The 18,116-nt window shown below is 46.4% G+C and overlaps 1 protein-coding gene across 1 annotated transcript in view; it reads left to right on the top strand.

Moving 5' to 3' along the window:
- The first annotated feature begins 254 nt into the window (after positions 1-254).
- Positions 255-18,116, top strand: part of FOXN3 (forkhead box N3) — a 206,839-nt gene continuing 188,977 nt past the window's right edge. The window contains exon 1 of the mRNA XM_030949323.1: positions 255-356. The gene's annotated coding sequence lies outside the window, so the exon portion shown is untranslated. The remainder of the gene's footprint in view (positions 357-18,116) is intronic.

Genomic DNA, 18,116 nt, shown 5'->3' with positions numbered 1-18,116 from the left:
CCTGCATCCTCCGCTCGAGCCTGCTGCATCCCCGCACAGCGGCACAAAAACACCCCCGAGGGAGCAGCGCCTCTCAACCCGCACCCGCCAGCTTCCCGCTCCCGAAGTTTTTCCTTCGGGGCAGCCCGGCACGGGCACCAGCCGCCGGCTCCGGGGGCCGGCTCGGCGGGGCGGGGCGGGTGGGCGGCGCTAGGGCCCGGCGGGGGCGCGGCGCCGCCGCCGGGGGCGGGCTGGGGGCGGCAGCGGCGGCGCGGGCTGCGGCTGCCTCCGGCTGCTCCCGCCGCGGGGCGCGGAGCGGGGCGGCCGCGGGAGCGCCCACCACCCGCGGCGGCGCGGGAGCCAGGACGCGGACAGAGGTAACGGCGGGGGCGTTTCGCGGTGTCATCGGGAGCGGGTACCCGCCCGCCCGGGCTCGCCGCTATCGCCGCGCCTCGTCCCTCCCCGGCCAGGAGCCGCGGCCAAACTTTTGGGGCCTCTGGGCCGGCGGCTGCCGCGGGCGGGCAGCGGTGCCGCCCCGGGGCGTTTGTGAGGGCTGCCCCGCGCGGCTGCCGCCGTCCCGCCGCCGAGCAGCCCTGCCGGCCACGGGCGGCGGGGAAGGGAAGAGAAGGGAAGGGAAGGGCGCCCTGGGGCGAGCCGGAGCGGCGTGCGGGGCGGCTGCCGGGTCGCATCCCGGGCGGGCTGTGCCCCCGACAGCGCGGCCCGAGAGCTCCGGCCCCGGCTCGGCGGGCGCTGCTGGGGCAGAGGCGCAGCCGGCGGCGGGCAGCCCCCCCACCGCTCCCTTTTGTTCCTGCGTGCCGCCGGCGCTTGGGTCCCCGCCCGGGAAGAAGCGGCTCGGTACTTCCCGGGCTCCGTCTGTGCCTGCACACCCGCCTGAAGGGCATCCTCCTCCGGTAGTGTTGGCCTGTCAGAGCCGCCGGGAAAGGGATTTTCCCCTTCTCATAACAGCTCCCCGATGCTTGTCGGTCTTCAGTGCCGGCTCTTCACTTAACTGGACTTACCGTGTGTTAATTCCTTCACAATGTATGCGGATGTCCCTGCGCCCTGGAGAAGGATTTCCTTATTAACTTGCCGACTGTGATGCGGCCAGGTATCATTTACATCATCAGAAATATGCCTGTGTAAATGTGCTCGCACGGTTACAGTGCGGCTGCTCTTAGAGCCCAGTTTGCCCAAACTTTAATTGCAGCAGGCGATGTTGTACCGTGAATCCGTTTCCGTCAGGGCGGGCCGATACTCCGGTGGGATAACGGCCTCGCCGAGGCGATCGCGTGTCACGCAGGGACAGATCCTGCTGTTTCATGGGATGAATCAGAAACAGAAATCAGCCAACAATGACAATGAGTTTGTGTGGTTTCTAAAACAATCTGACATGGTAACGTCTGTTAAGAGTACAGTAAATGGGGCAGCAAACCCCCAGTTTTCTCTGGCACAGCCCATGGATCAGCTGGTAAACAGTGTAAATTGTGATCACTTTGCAGCCGAAAATATAAGGCCTTGCAGCCCTGGCTGTCGGAGCGTTACGTGTCATTAAAGTAGCTCTCTTGGAGGAGAGGGACTGTCCCAGGAGCTACAAAATCTATAAACACTTTTCTGATTGGTTTAAAAATTTAGACACAGGAAGCGGATGGTATCTAATAACAGACAAGTGGAGACACTGTTGTCATGGAAACTGAGAAGACTCCCCCCGTCCCCCCCATGTATTTAAAAAAAAAAATAGGCAGAAGAAAAAAGTCTGCATATCATCAGAAATGCCTGCAGACCGCCTTGGCTGCTGTTGCCTTTCCCACAGCATCTGTTGAAACCTGAGAACATGCCTGTCAAATCAAGGTCATTTTACAATAAAACCCCGCACCGCCGCCTCCCTCTCTCCTCCCTGGACCTTGTCCCACACTTTCCATCCAAGGAGGAGTTGAGGAGATGCAGCCACCTGTCCCATGCCCACTGGTGTCCTGCCCCAGCCTGGCCTGCTGCTGAGAAAAGGCTCAAAGCAGAAGGATCGTGGGGCTTAAAAGGCAAAAATGACAAGGGTTGAGTTTTTTAGAATTGGATGATCAGGCCATGTTTCTTTCCATGGGCATCTATGGACCTGGGAAATAAAGTTGGGGTTGATTTCCCTCTGTTTCTTTGTATTATGAAGCTATATTAAGGTGTAATGATTTGGACTTGCATATTAAGTCTGTTTCACAGATCTGCATCACCTATTAAAACAAAAAAAGCGGTGAATGACTTTTGGAAGCCCTTTGCAATGCTTTTAAGAAAAAAAGAAAACACAATTCTGTTAGAGCATGCTATGAGGAGAAAAGCAGAGATATGAGAATAAAATATACTTCATTGCTGCTGAATGCAGCATGAGAAAATCAGACTATTATTGTCGTAAATTGAAGTTTTACTTTGCTGGACTATTGAAAGTTTATTGTGTGTGAAAGGAGAGGCTATTTTGCTTTTGAAGCAGGAGAGAGCTATTTCACAGCAAACTCACAAGAAACGTGTTAATGTTTTTGCTTATTTTCTTGGGCAGCACCCGTTGATTTCAGATGTTTGTGATAGAGAGAGATGCCTTTGAGTATTCACTGCATTTTGTCCAAAACATTTCCTTTTGTTCCTCTCTTTAATCTTCATTTTGTAGTAACCAAGTTGAGACCCGTTGTATAAATCATCATCATTTTGAAACCTTAAATGACTGGTTTGTTTGCATATTACACTTTTTGTATTATTATTTCTTAAGAGGACCAGAGATGGTCAAGTCTTGCAGATCAGGAGGTAAATCTTGCAGGGGACTGAGGTGAAGATCATCGGTAACCTCTTTACCCACACCCTTGGATCCTGCGGTCCAAAAGACAAGCAAGGCCTGACTTTAAAACTTGGTTGCAGGCAGAGCAGGCTGAAGGGATGGTAGAGCCAGAGGGAGAAATGCCTGCTTCTGATTGAGGAGTCCCTGTCAGCAGCTGGGCTGGCACCAGGGTGCAAGAGGTGGTGGGCAGAGCTTAGGGAGTCAGGCAGTTGTTTAATCCAGCTCACTTCTGGTGAGACAAATGCTGCTTTTAATTGCTGTGGAGTTCAGATGGAGAAAGTTTGGCTTGGTAGCAAAAGTGCGTTGTTGCTTCTAGAGGCGAATTTCCTGTTGTTGGGAGCACCCTTATCGGCAGGAAGGTTCACGGGCAGGAAACGTGTCAGTTACTTGTTTTTACACATTGAAGGAAATGAGCTGGATTAGGTATCTCCTAGGTTGACCCTTCATCAACCTCCATGTCTGTGCTACTTTGTTTATTTCTAATGATTTTAGGTTATGAAAGTTTTATGATGTCAGGCATTCCCAAGGGAAATGCAAGAAGTTAAATGCTTGTGTTGTCCTGTCATTTTTTTGCTGTTATAAGAAACCGCCCCACCAGCCTCTCTTTGTCATGTTTTCAGATGTGTCCAATTTGCAATTTTTACCTTTTGAGCCTCATTGCTGATACTCAGCTGGGCTTTTCTTTTTCTTCCCCCATTAAAATGAAAGATCAAAAAATACACCAGTTATTTTACTAATAGGAGCAGTTCTTACAGTTCTGAACTGCCTTTCATCATGGTTCATAAATCACTTTACAGAAATTAATGTTCTAATATCCACAGAAGTTGTGGGAGCATAGGAAGCTGAAACTTAGCATTTCATATGGACTGCACAAAGTTGCAAGGCAAATTAGGAGCAGAGCTGGGAGTCAAATTAATTGCCCCTTAATTAGCAATTGCTAATGGATTAAAACTTAGAAAATATGTTCGTGTTTCCCAAGTGTACTCATGCTAATGCACCAGTGTGGTGTGTGTGTGTTTGGGATGTGGGGCTGGGGTGAGAATATAAGCAGTAGTTCCAGAAAATGCCAGTCGTTTTCTGGTCTCTGCCCAGCATGGCTGGGATGCCAGGTGGAGGCTTGTAGGGTTAGACACGGCTTTGGATGAAGGTCCAGAGCAAAGGTGAGGGCTGCAGATTTGGTCTGTGTGTTCTCATAAGCAGGGAGTCTCAGGGAAATAAACATTTCTCTGATGTCAGCTCACAACAGGGTTTTTATGGTGTTAAGCTTTGCAGAGCGTTTTGAGGGGGAAACATGGAAAAGTTATATAAATTTGTGAGAAGCTGCCTGGCATGCTGAATAGATTCAAGTGGTGGGTTTTTGTTGTAGGAGATGTCTTGGTGTTAGGAGCTGTTTCTGGCAGGAGAAGCTGCCAGGGCTGTCTGGAAGCCTAAACTGGAGTGGATTGGGACTGTTGTGGTTGATGCTGGAATTTGCCAGTTCATGACTTTAGATGGAACACAATGCAGTGTGACTTTGGCCACAATTTTGAGATATTTGTAATGAAACTGCATTTGCCTTGTTACCTTCTGTCATGACCAAGCCAAAATAAAATTGTAACAACATAATAATAAAAAAAAAAGTACTCCAACAGAGCAGTGTTTCAGTTAAGTATAAAATTACAGCTGTGTATTTTCAGAAGTGATCAGCTGATTCTGGGAAACCAGCCTGAAGTTCTGCAAGGCAGGGCAGTTTTTGGGAAGTGATTCTGTCCCAGAGTTTTGGAAATTCTGCTCCATTTAAAATGCCTCAAGTTGAGCTGCCAAGCATGAGAGCAGCTCAAGCCCTCTCTAAACTCACTGTAAGACTTTAGATGCCTTTGACATCCTTGGGACTTACAGCTGTTCTGAACTGAAGCTGGTTGTCTAGCCAGGAGTTTGTACCATGAGTGTCAGCGTAGCCCAGGAAGAGTGAGGCTCTCTGTGTCCCATTTGTTCCCCTTGAGGATGGGTGCAGAGCAGGGGGATGGCCCTGCTCTGGAGGTGGCTAGTGAAGGGGGCCTGGGGAGTGGCTGAAACTCACCACAGCTGGACACACAACTTTCAGGTGGGCTGTGTAGGACCACCTTCACATTAGCCCAGGCTCTAGTGGCTGCTTGCTGGCTGGGGATCAGTTTCTGTCCACCACTCTTAGGGAGGTACATAGGGGATTCATTATGCTCTTACAAAATTCTCCATAAAGTGCATCTATTCCATAATGTCTGCGAAAATTGGGCAGGCTAAGTATACTGGAGGCAAAGCTTCTACTTATTATGTTGGACAGTATTTTGTTGCTCTTTTGTTTATTTTGTCTGTAGTCTAAGAGTCTCTGCTGGAGATGGTTTTCTCTGTGTCTACTCTGACTGCAGGACAGACAGATGGCAAGGCTGTGACCTCTGATCAGGCTTGGTAGGTGCCCCTGAATGGAAAGATCTGCCTAGATGTTTGACACTGGAATTTTTTCACAACATTAGCAGGAATTTATATCAATGTTAGCCGATACAATGAAATTTCCAACACTGCGTGTTTTACATTTTACTGAAAATAGGTTAAAGCCAAATAAAGACAGGTATTCCAGGAGTGGGGTGCATTTGGCCTACACCAGTTTCTTCCTTTGCCTGCCTCCCATGTTCTGAGTTGTGCTGGGACCATGCACTGAACTGTTGGCTCAGGCAAAGTGTGAGATTCCCTGGTGGGATCCTAATGGCAAACTGCTTACCTGCCACCAGCTTGCTGATAGATCCTGCTCACCATGTCTGGGCACATTTACTTTTGTTGCAAGGAGAGCACTCCAGATGTCCTAACAGACGGGACTTTATGTACAAGGCAATCCAAGCTAGACCCTGGAAAGCATTTTACAGAATTCCAGCTTTATTGGAAATTGCTTCTTAATACTAAGTGGCAAAGCCCTTTGCCAGACCTTTGCCTGCCCCACTGAAAGCAGTGGCCTTGGGTCTCCTGTGGCCCTGCCTCTGGTCCCAGGCTCACCAAGGCTCCCCTGTCCACCCCCTGGCACCCCTGCAGGACCCTGCTGCAGAGCTGCTTTCTGGTTTAGCTCTTGGGCTTCACAGTGAGGCTGAACTTTTCCCTGGACACAACTTCTGGCCCAGCACACAGACATGAACTCCCCAACCCATCCGTAGAGAGCCCTGCTCACTGTTACTTCCCTCAGTGAGATCTTCCTGTGGACAATTTAATTGCTGGCTGGGCTTGCTGTGGAGAGGAGCAGAGGCATTAGAGGGGTTATGAGAGGTTATTAGAGATGGGAGGAAGCTGTAGGTCTGACCCATCTAGATTTAACTGATTTATGTCTTATTTTATCCTCAACTCCAACTTGTTTTGAACTGGGTTTTACAGTAGATAATTTGTAGAAGCTACTCAATTAATATGTTAATTTTAACACCAGATTTTGTAAAGCTTTTATGTTGGAGGTGGTGAAAGGATCCAAATGTTTTGATCCTATTTCTATCATTATCTTCACTGTGTTTTTCTTATTCTGTGCTTTGCAGAGAGGAGTGAAATTTTAATAATTCACTAATATACTTTCACTTCATTAACATTTTATCATTTTGGCGTGGTGCATATGGTGAAGTCCTTAGTACTCTCATTAAAGACCTGATCTTGCCTCCATGTTCTTGCAGCCCTCCAGGTGTGGAAAACCCTAAATGCAGATGCTATTCTACCTTTTTGGAAAGTGCTTTTCTTTTTTTTTTTTAATAGATACTAATCTGAAAAAAACCCATGTAAGGTGTTTTTTGGTGTTTTTTTCTCTTTTTTGATTTTTTTAATGAACTGGAATAATTTATACAAAGATAGCTACAGTGGCTAGGTCAGATCCACTAAGTGTCAAGTCTCCAGCCATTACAAAACTTCACTGTGTGGTCCAGAGAGTGTGAAGATGCAGGGTGTTATTGTGGTATCCATTGCATCATTTTATACGTGGCATGTTTGGCTTAAGCAGAGATTAATACTGGTGTGAAAATGGTTATGAAACTTTCAGCTCACCTGGGATAGCACAGTGCTTGGTGTTAGGGGGCACAAATAACAAGTAATGCTTCATGTAATCTTAGGGATTCAGTACATACATTTGCAGTTGTGCCCACCTTGTGTTAAACATGTACTTTTTAATTGTGCCTGAATTTGAAATTGATGTTTAGCTTTCATGGTGGCTCTCCTCCTTTTTTAAAATTCGTTTTTAAAATTCTTTTTTCCCTCTATTTTATTGTAACATAAATCTGTGAATTACTGAATTATTTGTTACTGTCAGTTAAATATTGTTAGCATACCAGATTATTTCAGGTATATTCAGAAGGCTTAAGAAGCCAAGCACTGGCCTAGGAGTGGTCAGTGGGTAGATACACAAGGCTGGAGAGTGGAAGGGAATGTTCTGGGGTGGGAGCAGTGGAGAGCTAAGGGATGTGTAAGAATTTCAGGAGGAGTCATGTTTTGAAAAGAATGTGGCTGTTGGGAGTCCAGAGGGCAAGAGATCACAGTAATAAATACGGGAGATGTTGAGGGAACTGGCTGAAGGTTTTTACTTGTCAAATAGAATATATTTGCTTTTAGAGGCACCAGGACAGAAACTCATCTCTTGTAAATTGGTATAATGCCATTTGAGTTAGTGTAATTACACTGACTTACACCACCTGATGGTGTGTCAGGTGGTATTACAAGAAGAGTGAGGCTGTGAAGAGTGGTGGAACTGGAAAAGGTTATAGGCCTGGGCAACAGGGAGGGTGGAAGTTTGTTCAGAAGGGACAGAGAGGCTGGGCAAGCAAAGGAAGTACACAAGGTCCATTACAGCTATACTGGGTTTGATTTGATGATGAGGGGCCCAGCAAGAGATGTCAGCAAGGCAGGCTGAGAGATGGGCTTGGCTGGGGAGGAGAGTCAGTGACAGAAAGTACATTTCACATTGGCACAGTAGGAACTGGTGTCAGAGTGAATAAGATCATGCCCAGGGTGTGGAGAGTATTCAGAACGGACCAAGACTATGGCACAGCAGGAGCTGGGGGAGAGGACCTGGAGATACAGAACCATCGCCAGACAAGGATGAAGAGGGCCAGATAACAACATCTCACAAAGCCAAGATTGGACAAGTGTCTTTCTGTCTGAAAGGAGGAATAGCAGAACCATAACATATTACTTAGGGTTAAGAAGAGAAAAGGAATGACACTTGACTTCTCTAAAGACATGAGCCATGAATAATCTGTACTAGTAGTAAACTTTGAAAGGCTGAACCATAAATAAGCTACATCTTCACTGGTATGTCTAATTTTTCCCCTCCTCACTTCTGTTACTGCAAAGTAGTCTCCTGTAATGGTGCAGCAGACCTTAATGTCCTGGGGGTGGTCACAGCAGCGTCACTAATGGCGCTGCTGTGCTGTGGCGCTGCCGCAGCTGCGCTGTGCCGAGCTCTGCGCCGAGCTCTCCTGGGGTGATGTGGCCCTGTCAGCCCCACTCACCCTGGGGACCCCCAGCTGGGCACTGTGCCTGCTGCCCCTGGCATGCCAGGGCAGGCTGCAGACACGTTACTCAGGAAATTCAAAGAGGTGCTGGGAAGTCACAGTGTCCTGATTAAATGCACCAGCATTGTAGCTGCAGTTGCTGCACCCCAGATATTAGACCCCAGGTCAGGGAGTGGTGCAGTGCTGAACCACCTGTGGGTGTAGGGAAGCAGGGGAGGCAGCAGATGGGTTCCTGCTGATCTGCTGTGTCTGGCAAGAGCAGGGCTGGGTTGTGATGAGGAAGGTCTGAGAGAAACATTGCAGCTTCAGTTTGTGTTGTGGCTGAACAGGAGATCTCACTTGGGCTGTAGTAGCTTCGTGCAAGGAGGAAGAAAACATAGAGTGGAAGAAATGAGATGGGGAAAATGAGATTAAAATATAGGAAAAATGTAGAAATTAGGCATATGTATTAGTATAGTCACCCTTCTTCATGAGCCCATCTCATTACTGCAGCAACTGTAAGCCATTCACAGTCCTGGGGCCCAGTGCAACAACTGAACCAGCCTGACTGGAAATGGGACCAACTTAATTGTACCAAAACAAGAAAAAAAGACCCTACACAATCCAGCACGAATTGTGAAAAGTTACGTGTGTTTTAAAAATCCTTTGTTTTTGCTAAGCCAGGGTACCATTTCTGACAGGTGAGGAAATCCCCATTTCCTCTTGGTGACTCGTGATCTCCCAGACCAGCACCTCAGAAGCAGCCAGCCTGGGTGGAAAAGTCAGTGTCTTTAGAAACAGAAAGCATTTTGGCTTTCCAAGTGGAATGGTTTGGTTCCTAGTTGTATGGAAAGCTGCCATTGCAGCAGTTTGAGAAAATAGGCTGAGCATCTTGAGGACAAAATGATTGAGAGATGTCTCCCGGGGAAGGCAAGGAAAGATGTGGTGGGCTTGGAGGCACAGTAACAGATGCGAAGCCTTTCACTGTGGGTCACTCGTGGTTCTGCCCAGAAAGCAGTAGTTCCCCTGTTGCAGTGCTGGGGCTGGGAATCCGAGGGCCTGCTCCTGTTTCAGTGCAGTTTCCAGGAGGCAGAGGACTGGTGTGTGCTCCTGCAGCAGCCGTGCTCCCGTTCTTAGAGGGCTGACAAGGAGGCCATGCGCCCTCAGCTGTCACCCAGGCTGATTGGAGACTGTGGCTGTAGGATCAGGTTGTTTGGTGATTTGTGCCTGTTCCATTGAAGGAATGGAGCAGATGAGAGGGCTGGGCATGAGCATGTAGCCCCCGAGCCCCTTTTTAAGGGTATAATTTTACAATGCTGGTGGCAAACGCTTTTTTTTTACCAGAAAAGCAGTGTCATCTTTCCTCAAAGAGCTGTCTGAAACAGCCTTTGCTATGCTGATGTTGAGAATAGTATTAGTCTTGCCCACTTGCCCTTTCTCCCTTTGAGGGTTATGTCCCAAGCTGGTGGACTCTACCCACTCCCCATATGGTCTGCACTCGGTTTATTTGATCCAGGCTTCCTCCCATCTTGCCTTTTTTGCTCTCTCTCAAATGAGGATGCTCGATCATGGTGTGATGTGGACAGTTCAGGAAGTGCTTTGAAATCTGGAGCAGAATTTTTTGGTAGTAATTTTTATTCTGAGTTTGTGTTCAATCTTGCTTGCTACTGTTAGCTACTGCTAGTTCTGTGGGGATACAACGTGGGACCACAGAGCAGCAGGGATTCCAGGCACCCTGCTCCCTCAAAGACACAGTATGGAAAAACAATTTTCTTTGTGACCCCAAAAACTTACAGTTGATACAAGGTATTTGGAGCAAAAAATCTCTCCAGTATAGAAGTCTCTCTACCAATATAATTATTTGTCCTGCTTTCATGTTTCACATGCTTTATTTAAGCTCCTGTCACCCGCTAATAACTTAGGGACATTGGGGAAATTTGGAAGGTATGCACAGTACTATTGGCATTTCTCAAGCAGCTGCTACTGGCCTGCTTATATTCAGTGGATTTCCTACTGTCAAAAACACTTTTAGCACATGAACGAATGGGCAGGGAACCACCTAAACATTGATTAATGTTGACAGAAACTTCCCTCCCACCTTTCACTCATTCAAAATGATGATGAAAGCAGCAGAATTCAGCTCTTGGGCTATTGGAAAGAGATGGGTTTATTTCAACAATAGAGCTCTGCTTTGATGGGGTCTCTTGAGTGCTAGTGCTGGGAATCATAGAACAGTCTGAGTCAGAAGTGAGCCACAAGGATCTTTGGAGTCCAGCTCCTGACACTGCACAGAATTAGCCCCAAGAGTCACACCACGTGCTTGAGTGTGTTGCCCAAACACTTCTTGTATTCTGTGGGGCTTGGGGTTGTGGCCACTTCCCTGGGGAGCCTGTTCCAGCTCTCAACCACCTCTGGGTGAAGAACCTTTTTCATATCCAACCTAAACCTCCCCTGACACAACTTTGGGCCATTCCCTTAGTCCTGCCACTGTCATCACAGAGCACAGGTCAGTGCCAGCGCCTCCTCTTGCCCACAAGGAAGTTGTAACTGCAGGGGGGTCTCCCCTCAGTCTCCTCCAGGCTGAACAGACCAAGTGACCTCAAGTACTCCTCGTATGGCTTCCCCTCAAGGCCCTTCACCATTTTGTGGCCCTCCTTTGAAGGCTCTCTAACAGCTCGATGGCATTTTTATATTGTCACACAGGACTCAAGGAGAGGCTGCCCCAGTGCAGAGCAGAGAGGGACAATCCCCTCCCTTGCCTGGCTGGCAGTGCTGTGTCTGGTGTCCCCCAGGACACGCCTGGCCCTCCTTGCTCCAGGACACTGCAAACTCAGGCTCAACTTGCCATTGGCCAGGACTCCCAGGTCCATTTTCACAGCACTATTCTCCAGTCTGTCCGTGCATCCAGGGTTGTCCCACCCCAGGTGCAGAATCTGACATGGATTGATTGTTCCCAAATGCAAGGGGCAAGAGGTTCAGCCTAGCTGGGACATCTGTAGGTGAGGAAGTAAGCAGCATGGCGCTTTGGAAAAGCTTCCATTCTGGTGCCAGTATGGGCATGAACACTGGCAAAAATTGAAGCTTGTCCCTTCTCATGTCAAAATCTATTGATTGTTATAGTCCTAGCTGATTTTGGTGAAGATTTTGCCTCAGCAAATACCTTGGCATTTGATCATGTAAATAGTTTATATTTCAATTCCACCTTTGTGTATTCAGGGGGAGCTCCCTAGGGATGCAGTGGCAATGGTGTTATGGATGCGGAATTTGGTGCTCCATTGCTATCACTGATATAGTGATGGTGATAATGGTTATTACTAACTTGTATCCCAGTGGTAGGTAAAGTGTTAGAATTTGGCTGATCCTCAGAAATTTTTGCTCTGTCAAGTGCATCTTCCATTGATACCAAAGGTGATTTATGTGACTGTTCCCATTCTGGCAGTGTGAATGATGCACATATGGCTCTTTGGAGCCAGTGGATAAGAAGATCTTGTAATACACAGGTGTGCTGCAACACAGATTTTTGCTGTTATAACTGTGATGTCTTTATTTCGTTCTGAACAACACACAAACCATTGCTTGTTTGCACAAAATTCAGCATTTTACTGGCCAATGAAGGGAGGAGCAGAGGGCCAGACTCGGGCCCTTGGGAGCATTGTATTTGTCTTTATTGACTTGCAGTCTCTTAAGCCCATGGACTGATCTCAGAGTCTTGTGACACTACAGGAGCAGGATGGGCTGTCAACACGCTTGTCTTGTGGTGGGGAGCTCTGATGTGCAATGACTGAACCCAGGTAGCAGCCTTTCCCCAAGTTACTGTCAGTGAGTTTCTGTCTTGGCCACCATGCTGTACAGAACTACAAGAACACTTTATATTTGGTTTTATATTTGTCTTTATATTTGGTAGTCTTTTGGTTGCCTAAACTTTTTAAGGAGGAGACAGATGTGGACAGCAGGATCACTCAAGACTTTTTTTTGACAGCTAGTAAAGCTAGCTCCCCTAAAAATGCCTAAGTATCAGTCTAAAGAACTGCTTCTACAGTCTAAAGAATGAGCTTCAGAAGAAGGAAACATGGTTAAGCTATAGAAATGCATCTACAGAGTTTATTACAATATGTTAATTACCACTGCCTTTAGTTATCCATCATTAATAAAGTGATTTACTTCAAGATAATGAAATGTGCATTTTCATGTATCTTTGTCAGTCAGAAGCACAAGAAGATATTCCTGTTCTACTTCTATCTTGTGGTATAAAATAATGCAACTCCATTGAAGTCAGAGGTGGATAGCTGGGGAGAAGGCAGCTTCCTTTTTTGCTAGAGAGCTTTAATACAACATTGTTTTATTTCTGCACATTAAAGTTAATAACACAGCCAGTGTATTTTGGAGTTAAGTCTTTCTAGGATCTCTATATGTTAAATATCTGTGAACAAACTTTATAGTTGCTCTATAGGCTCTCACGATATATCATTTTGAGCCGCCTTCTATCTATTACATTTTATCTGCCTGCAAAATCCATTTCTAATTCTGGCCATATCTCCTTTGTGATCACTTGCCAGAAATCTATTCCCAGGATTCTCCTTATTTTAGTGAAATATCTCTGCTTCAGCACCTTTCCCAAGGTGGCTGATCTAATCAGGGCACTATCAGTTATCATTTCTCATTTCCTTTGCTACCTCTGTCAAATGCAATGCACAGCCTAACAGAGTGACATTCAAATACTCTCAGTAACCAAGGCTATTTCCCTTTCTTCTACCCTGCAAAACTTGGTTTGTATTAGGCTTCTTAAGCATATGCCCTTTGCTCTCTGCATGTGACTTATAAAATGCACTCTGGGAAGAGTTAATGTTAAGCAGATGAAATAGCTGCCTTCTTTATTCATCACAGTTAAGTTCCATTGATGGTGACCATCTGGATTTAAAATCCCATATCCACAACTTCGCCTTTTCAGGTATGGGAGAGCAATGCTTCATTCCTGCCAGCTGTGTAAGAGAGCCCTGGTTTGCCATCAGAGAAATGAAGTTTTTTACCTCCCCGTTGCAGAAATTTGTTACCTTCCTGTTGCTGCCAGCCTCTCTTCTTGTCTTTTTCCATATACATGTTTCTCTTTTAAATGGGACTATGACTGTATGCAAAGGTCAGCATACACCAAACAGGGTGTTTGTGTTTCTCAAATAAAGAGTCACCTGTGTAGCTGGATCCTCTGCTAAGGTTCAATGTGGTTTCTATAGACACAGGTCCAGCAGTAGCATCCAGTTTTGGCCTCTGTTTTTTTTTACCTTGGGTGACAAACCTCTTAGTGTTATCTTAGATTGCTATCACAGACTAAGGCTTGTTTTAATTAGTGTGTGGCTGACTGTTCTATCCGCTCTGGAAGATGGAGTTATCCATGTGTGTCCTCACAGCCCTTCTTTCTTTGCACCATTTAACATTGCTGTCACAAGCCCTGCTTTGCTGCAGACCCATTTCTCCAATGGTTTTTGTAAGGGCCAAAGCCTAAATCCTGCTTTTCAGGAGGAGAACAGGGAGCAGGCATTCACCAGACTGGCTGGGAGTGGGGAAGGGACCTCTCCATGCACGTGTCCTGTCTGCAAAACACCATGCAGTGCAACACTTCCATGATGCTGGGAGCTTACCATGAGCTCAGCTCTTGATTTCTTTTGAAATTCATAGAACCAGTTTTTTTGGGTCATTTTTTCCCGCACTGTATGAGTGAAACAAACCCGTCTTGAAGTCTACTTCAGACCAACACATGTATTTCCCCTGTAGCCTGTTGCGGGCTACAGAATTAAATTTATTAGTTTCAGACAGGGAGAGGAAGAATTAGGAAAATGGGTGTTAAGCTGACAAAAAGAAACAGTGTGATTTGTTATTTATGGCTTAAGATACAACACCAACCAGGTGCTCATGTTCCAGCTCTTTGGCACATCTTTTGGTGAGCCTTATGCCAGATTATTGAGCTTCTGGGGTAGGGTATTTGCAGTCCCTCCAGGCTGTCCCTTGGTCACTGTCCCTCTGGTTGGCTATGGAGCTGCAGACTGGGGAGCATCTGGGTGTCCTTGAATGGTAATTTCCAGTGTGGCTAAATAACAAGGATGGTGTCTAATGGCTTAAAAAACTGCTCACAGTGGCATTTTTCCAGCTATTTCTCCACTGTAGGAAGGTAGAGAAATCTGTGTTAAAATAATAATTAAATGCTGACAGTACTAAATTTCTACCCAGCATGAGTTGGCAGCAGATGCAAACCAAAACATTAGGTCATTAAAGAGAAAAGAAAAACCTGATTAAATACCTCTGAATGTTTTTCTGATTAGGTATTCTTAAACAGAACATGTGGCTGTAAGAGAGGGGTGTACTTGACAGCAGTAATTGCTTTGGAGGGGAAAGGTAAAATACTCAAGTTTTAATGTGTGTATATGTGTATTTCAAAGGATTTCTTGCTGATCTTAGCTGTGAGCCACCACAAAATCTCCCTGCCAGTAAATAGGCTTCAATGTTATGTTTCTGGAAAGAGCAGTTAACAGTGACTAATGTGCTCAGGGTTTTGTTTTGGTCTCTTTTTCCTCTTCTCTGGCTAGACAGAGTTGATATTGCACTTGAGATCCACATCCATCCATCCACAGCCATGGTGGACCTTGCTGTAGCCTTGGTAGTATTGAAGCACTGTGAGGCTGTATTGTGCAGCCACAGGGAGAAGGGTTTCTGCCCCAAGGAGCTTCCATGTGAAATCAGGTGAGGATTCAGAGGGGAGAAAGAGTGATACTGGATACAGAAACCCCCCTTTACTTCATGGCCACATCATGGCCAAAGGTCCACTGTTCTTAGAGGTGAGCTGAAGGCTTTTTTGTCAAAAGACCACTTTTATTTAAAGCACCTTCAGCTAAGAAAACTGAAAAGTAAAACTTGTCAAAAGGTGCATTTATAAGCTGCCACTTTTTACCTCCTGTTTCTTCCTTTGATGCTCTCTATGATACATTTGCTCCCAGGTGCTCTGTAGAGATGTTTTAGGGGCTGATACCTGCAGCACATGTCTGGTGCTCCTTTCAGGTCCTCTTTAAGGAATGTTGATGGAGATAGCAAGGAGGGGAGTAAGCAGAGTTGCTGGGGAGCTTGGTCACTGTAGCAGAGTTGTGGCTGCTGGCTCTGTGGAAAGCCCTGGGGCTTGAGAGGAGTGGGTGGGATGCTGAACATCCCCTCTTCAAGTGCCAGGAGCACCTCTGAAAGCTGTATGACCTCTGTGGCCAAAACACACTTCCCAGGCATGTACTGAGTGTGAAGGATGTTCTGGCTCTTGTGGCTCCTGCTCCCATTGTATCAGAGCAACTCTTTGGTGTGTGTATTAAGGTGCCAGCCCTGTGAGACGCCACAGGGTCATCCTTCCCTCTCCCTGCCTTCTGGCCTCTCTTTGCATAATTATATTTGAGAAACTGAGGAACACGGGGTAAGAGAGAGGAGTCACAGATTATTTCAAACTGTTCTGTTGTTCAAAGATTTAGCATAGGGTAATGCAACTTTTCACTGTATTGTTATACTCTTGCCTGCACCCAGAATATGCATATGAACAGTGATCTCACAAACATAATTTCTGCTACCTCCAGGAGGCAGGGCAAAGGTTCCTCTGAAGGAGTTTGAAGAAGGCACAGCATATTGTGCTTAAAATTTTGCTCAGCATTCTTACTGGACTTTATTTAAAGATCAGCTGGCATATTCATTTTTCCCTTGGGAACTGTATAAGTTACGCTTCTTTTTTTCTTCACTATGCATTCCAGAAAACAATTTCTCAGGAAGAGTGGTTCTAGTTTAATCTCCAGATTATCTGTCATTTATTTTTACTCCTAGATAAAGGGGCTAAATAATCTAACTGTAATTAAGGCAGAGCTGGGGTATGGGCATATGTGTGTCCAGATTTGAGAACTACCACTTTTAGGTGCAGTGTTGCAGCTGTATGGCCTCAGCACATCAGTTATTTGGAGGTGAGCACAGGTGCTTCAGTAAGCCTGGCCTCTGCTCAGGGGTCAGGTCCTGAGCCCCCTGGAAATACCCTGGGTTTGGAAAGCAGAGCAAAGGGCATATTTCTGCAAATGTTAGAGCAGTGATTTTTTGCAGTTAAATGCGATGGCCAAGGACAGTGGAAGATTTTGGCTGTATTTCTCTCCTGTATGAAAATATGCCAAGCAAAGAACAGACGGGGTCAGGGGACTGCCTGGGGTTGTCTGGGTCTTGGGCTGCCTCCATCCCGGCCCTGGTGGGAGCAGAGTGACCTGCTCTCAGTCTGCTGCCTTTGCTGCCCTGAAGTTCCTGCCTCAGTCCCAATCCTGCGGAGTGGCACATGCCAGGGTATCCATCCACAGTGTGCTGTGGGGGAGTTAAACTCCCCCTGCATGAGGACTCTTCCTCATGAGAATCGGCCACCAACAGACCTTAGTGACAGAAAGTGGTTCTGGGAGCTTGGCCCTCGTACCTCCAAGTTCATGGGTCTTTGTAGTGCTAGCACTGGGTTGAGACAAACTATTTCTCTACTGACATTAATGCACTTGACCCTATAGAGTGCAAGGTAGCCAGGCAGTTACAGGCCATTAATCTCCAATTGCTCTTGTCAAGTATTATATTCATTAATCTGGGGCCAAACAGTGGTTTAGCTGTTGGCATGGACCATGATACGATATTTTATCTCCTGGTTGGTGCTGAGTTAGTATCTAGTTAGCAGCTTTTGCAGCCCTTTATACAGGTGGCCTCAAATTTCACCAGTAGCTGCACCAAAGCTAAAGCTCAGCATTGGTTCTCCTACTGAATGTGCCTTCAGAGCCAGCTCCTTTTCCTGTGCTTGGAGGGCTGCCTCAGGGGAAGCTGGCTGATGCACAGGTACCTATGGACAGGGGCTGCCTGCTTTTACTTCTACATGGTGCATCACTTAGTCAAGACACCCAAGAGGCAGCTCCCAGATGTGCTGCTTTTCCACCCTTTGACCTCTTTAGGCCCACCTGGAAGGCAGGTGGGTTGTGTTGTTTCTGTACACATTCACACACTGATTTTATTGCTTCACTTAGCAGAGGAGGAGCACTCCAGGCATCCCGCAGCATAAATTCCCCTTATTCTTGGACACTGCCCGAGGGTTACTTGTCAGAACAATAATTGCTAAAAAATAAGGATGCTGAGCAGCAAGACTTGTGAAGTGCTTTGATAAGGCAGGCTGTGATGATTGTGTATGGAGGGGTGTCCTTTTGTTGCTTGAATGGCTCTTAAAAGGCTTCGATAGCCTTTCTCTGGCAAACTGCTGGTGCGCGTAGTCGGGAGTTCGTCTGAACAAGTTGTGCAAGCTCAGTGCTACCATACACATACTGATCTGTACTGCTACTGAGGTGAAAACTGTTTATGTTGTAATGTATTAAGTTCTGCCTGCACCCTTCTGTATAGAAGTCTTGTTTTGAAAGTATTAGAAAAACAAGAAGGAAGAATGTGGAGATGTTTTAACATAGCAAAAAGCATTTTCTTCCTACACAGTGCCATTTCGGAGAGGGAACAGCTTCTCCTGCAGTTCTGTTTTGGTCTAGGTCTCTCTCTTCAGAGATTTAAACATATGCTTATATCAGTTCCTCAGCTGGTGTGTATCTGTTGACATAGTGTATATACTGACATGAAGCGTGGTCTGCATTTACACCACCTGATGTGTTTGCCATGCATCTTCAAACTTAGCAGAGTCCTCAGGTTTTAAACATGGTCCTTCAACAAAGCTGTAGCATGAGGGCTTTGGGGTTTTTTGTTTTTGTGAGAAGAACATTGACATTAAATTCAATCGTAAAGGAAAAAGATTGGGAAGTTGCTTTTTATCTTGACATCTATAGGATTGTTTTGGGTTTCACAAAGCA

This window comes from Camarhynchus parvulus, chromosome 5, assembly GCF_901933205.1.
Source record: "Camarhynchus parvulus chromosome 5, STF_HiC, whole genome shotgun sequence".
In the NCBI taxonomy this organism is placed as follows: domain Eukaryota; kingdom Metazoa; phylum Chordata; class Aves; order Passeriformes; family Thraupidae; genus Camarhynchus; species Camarhynchus parvulus.
This window is presented reverse-complemented; position numbering and strand designations above follow the sequence as displayed.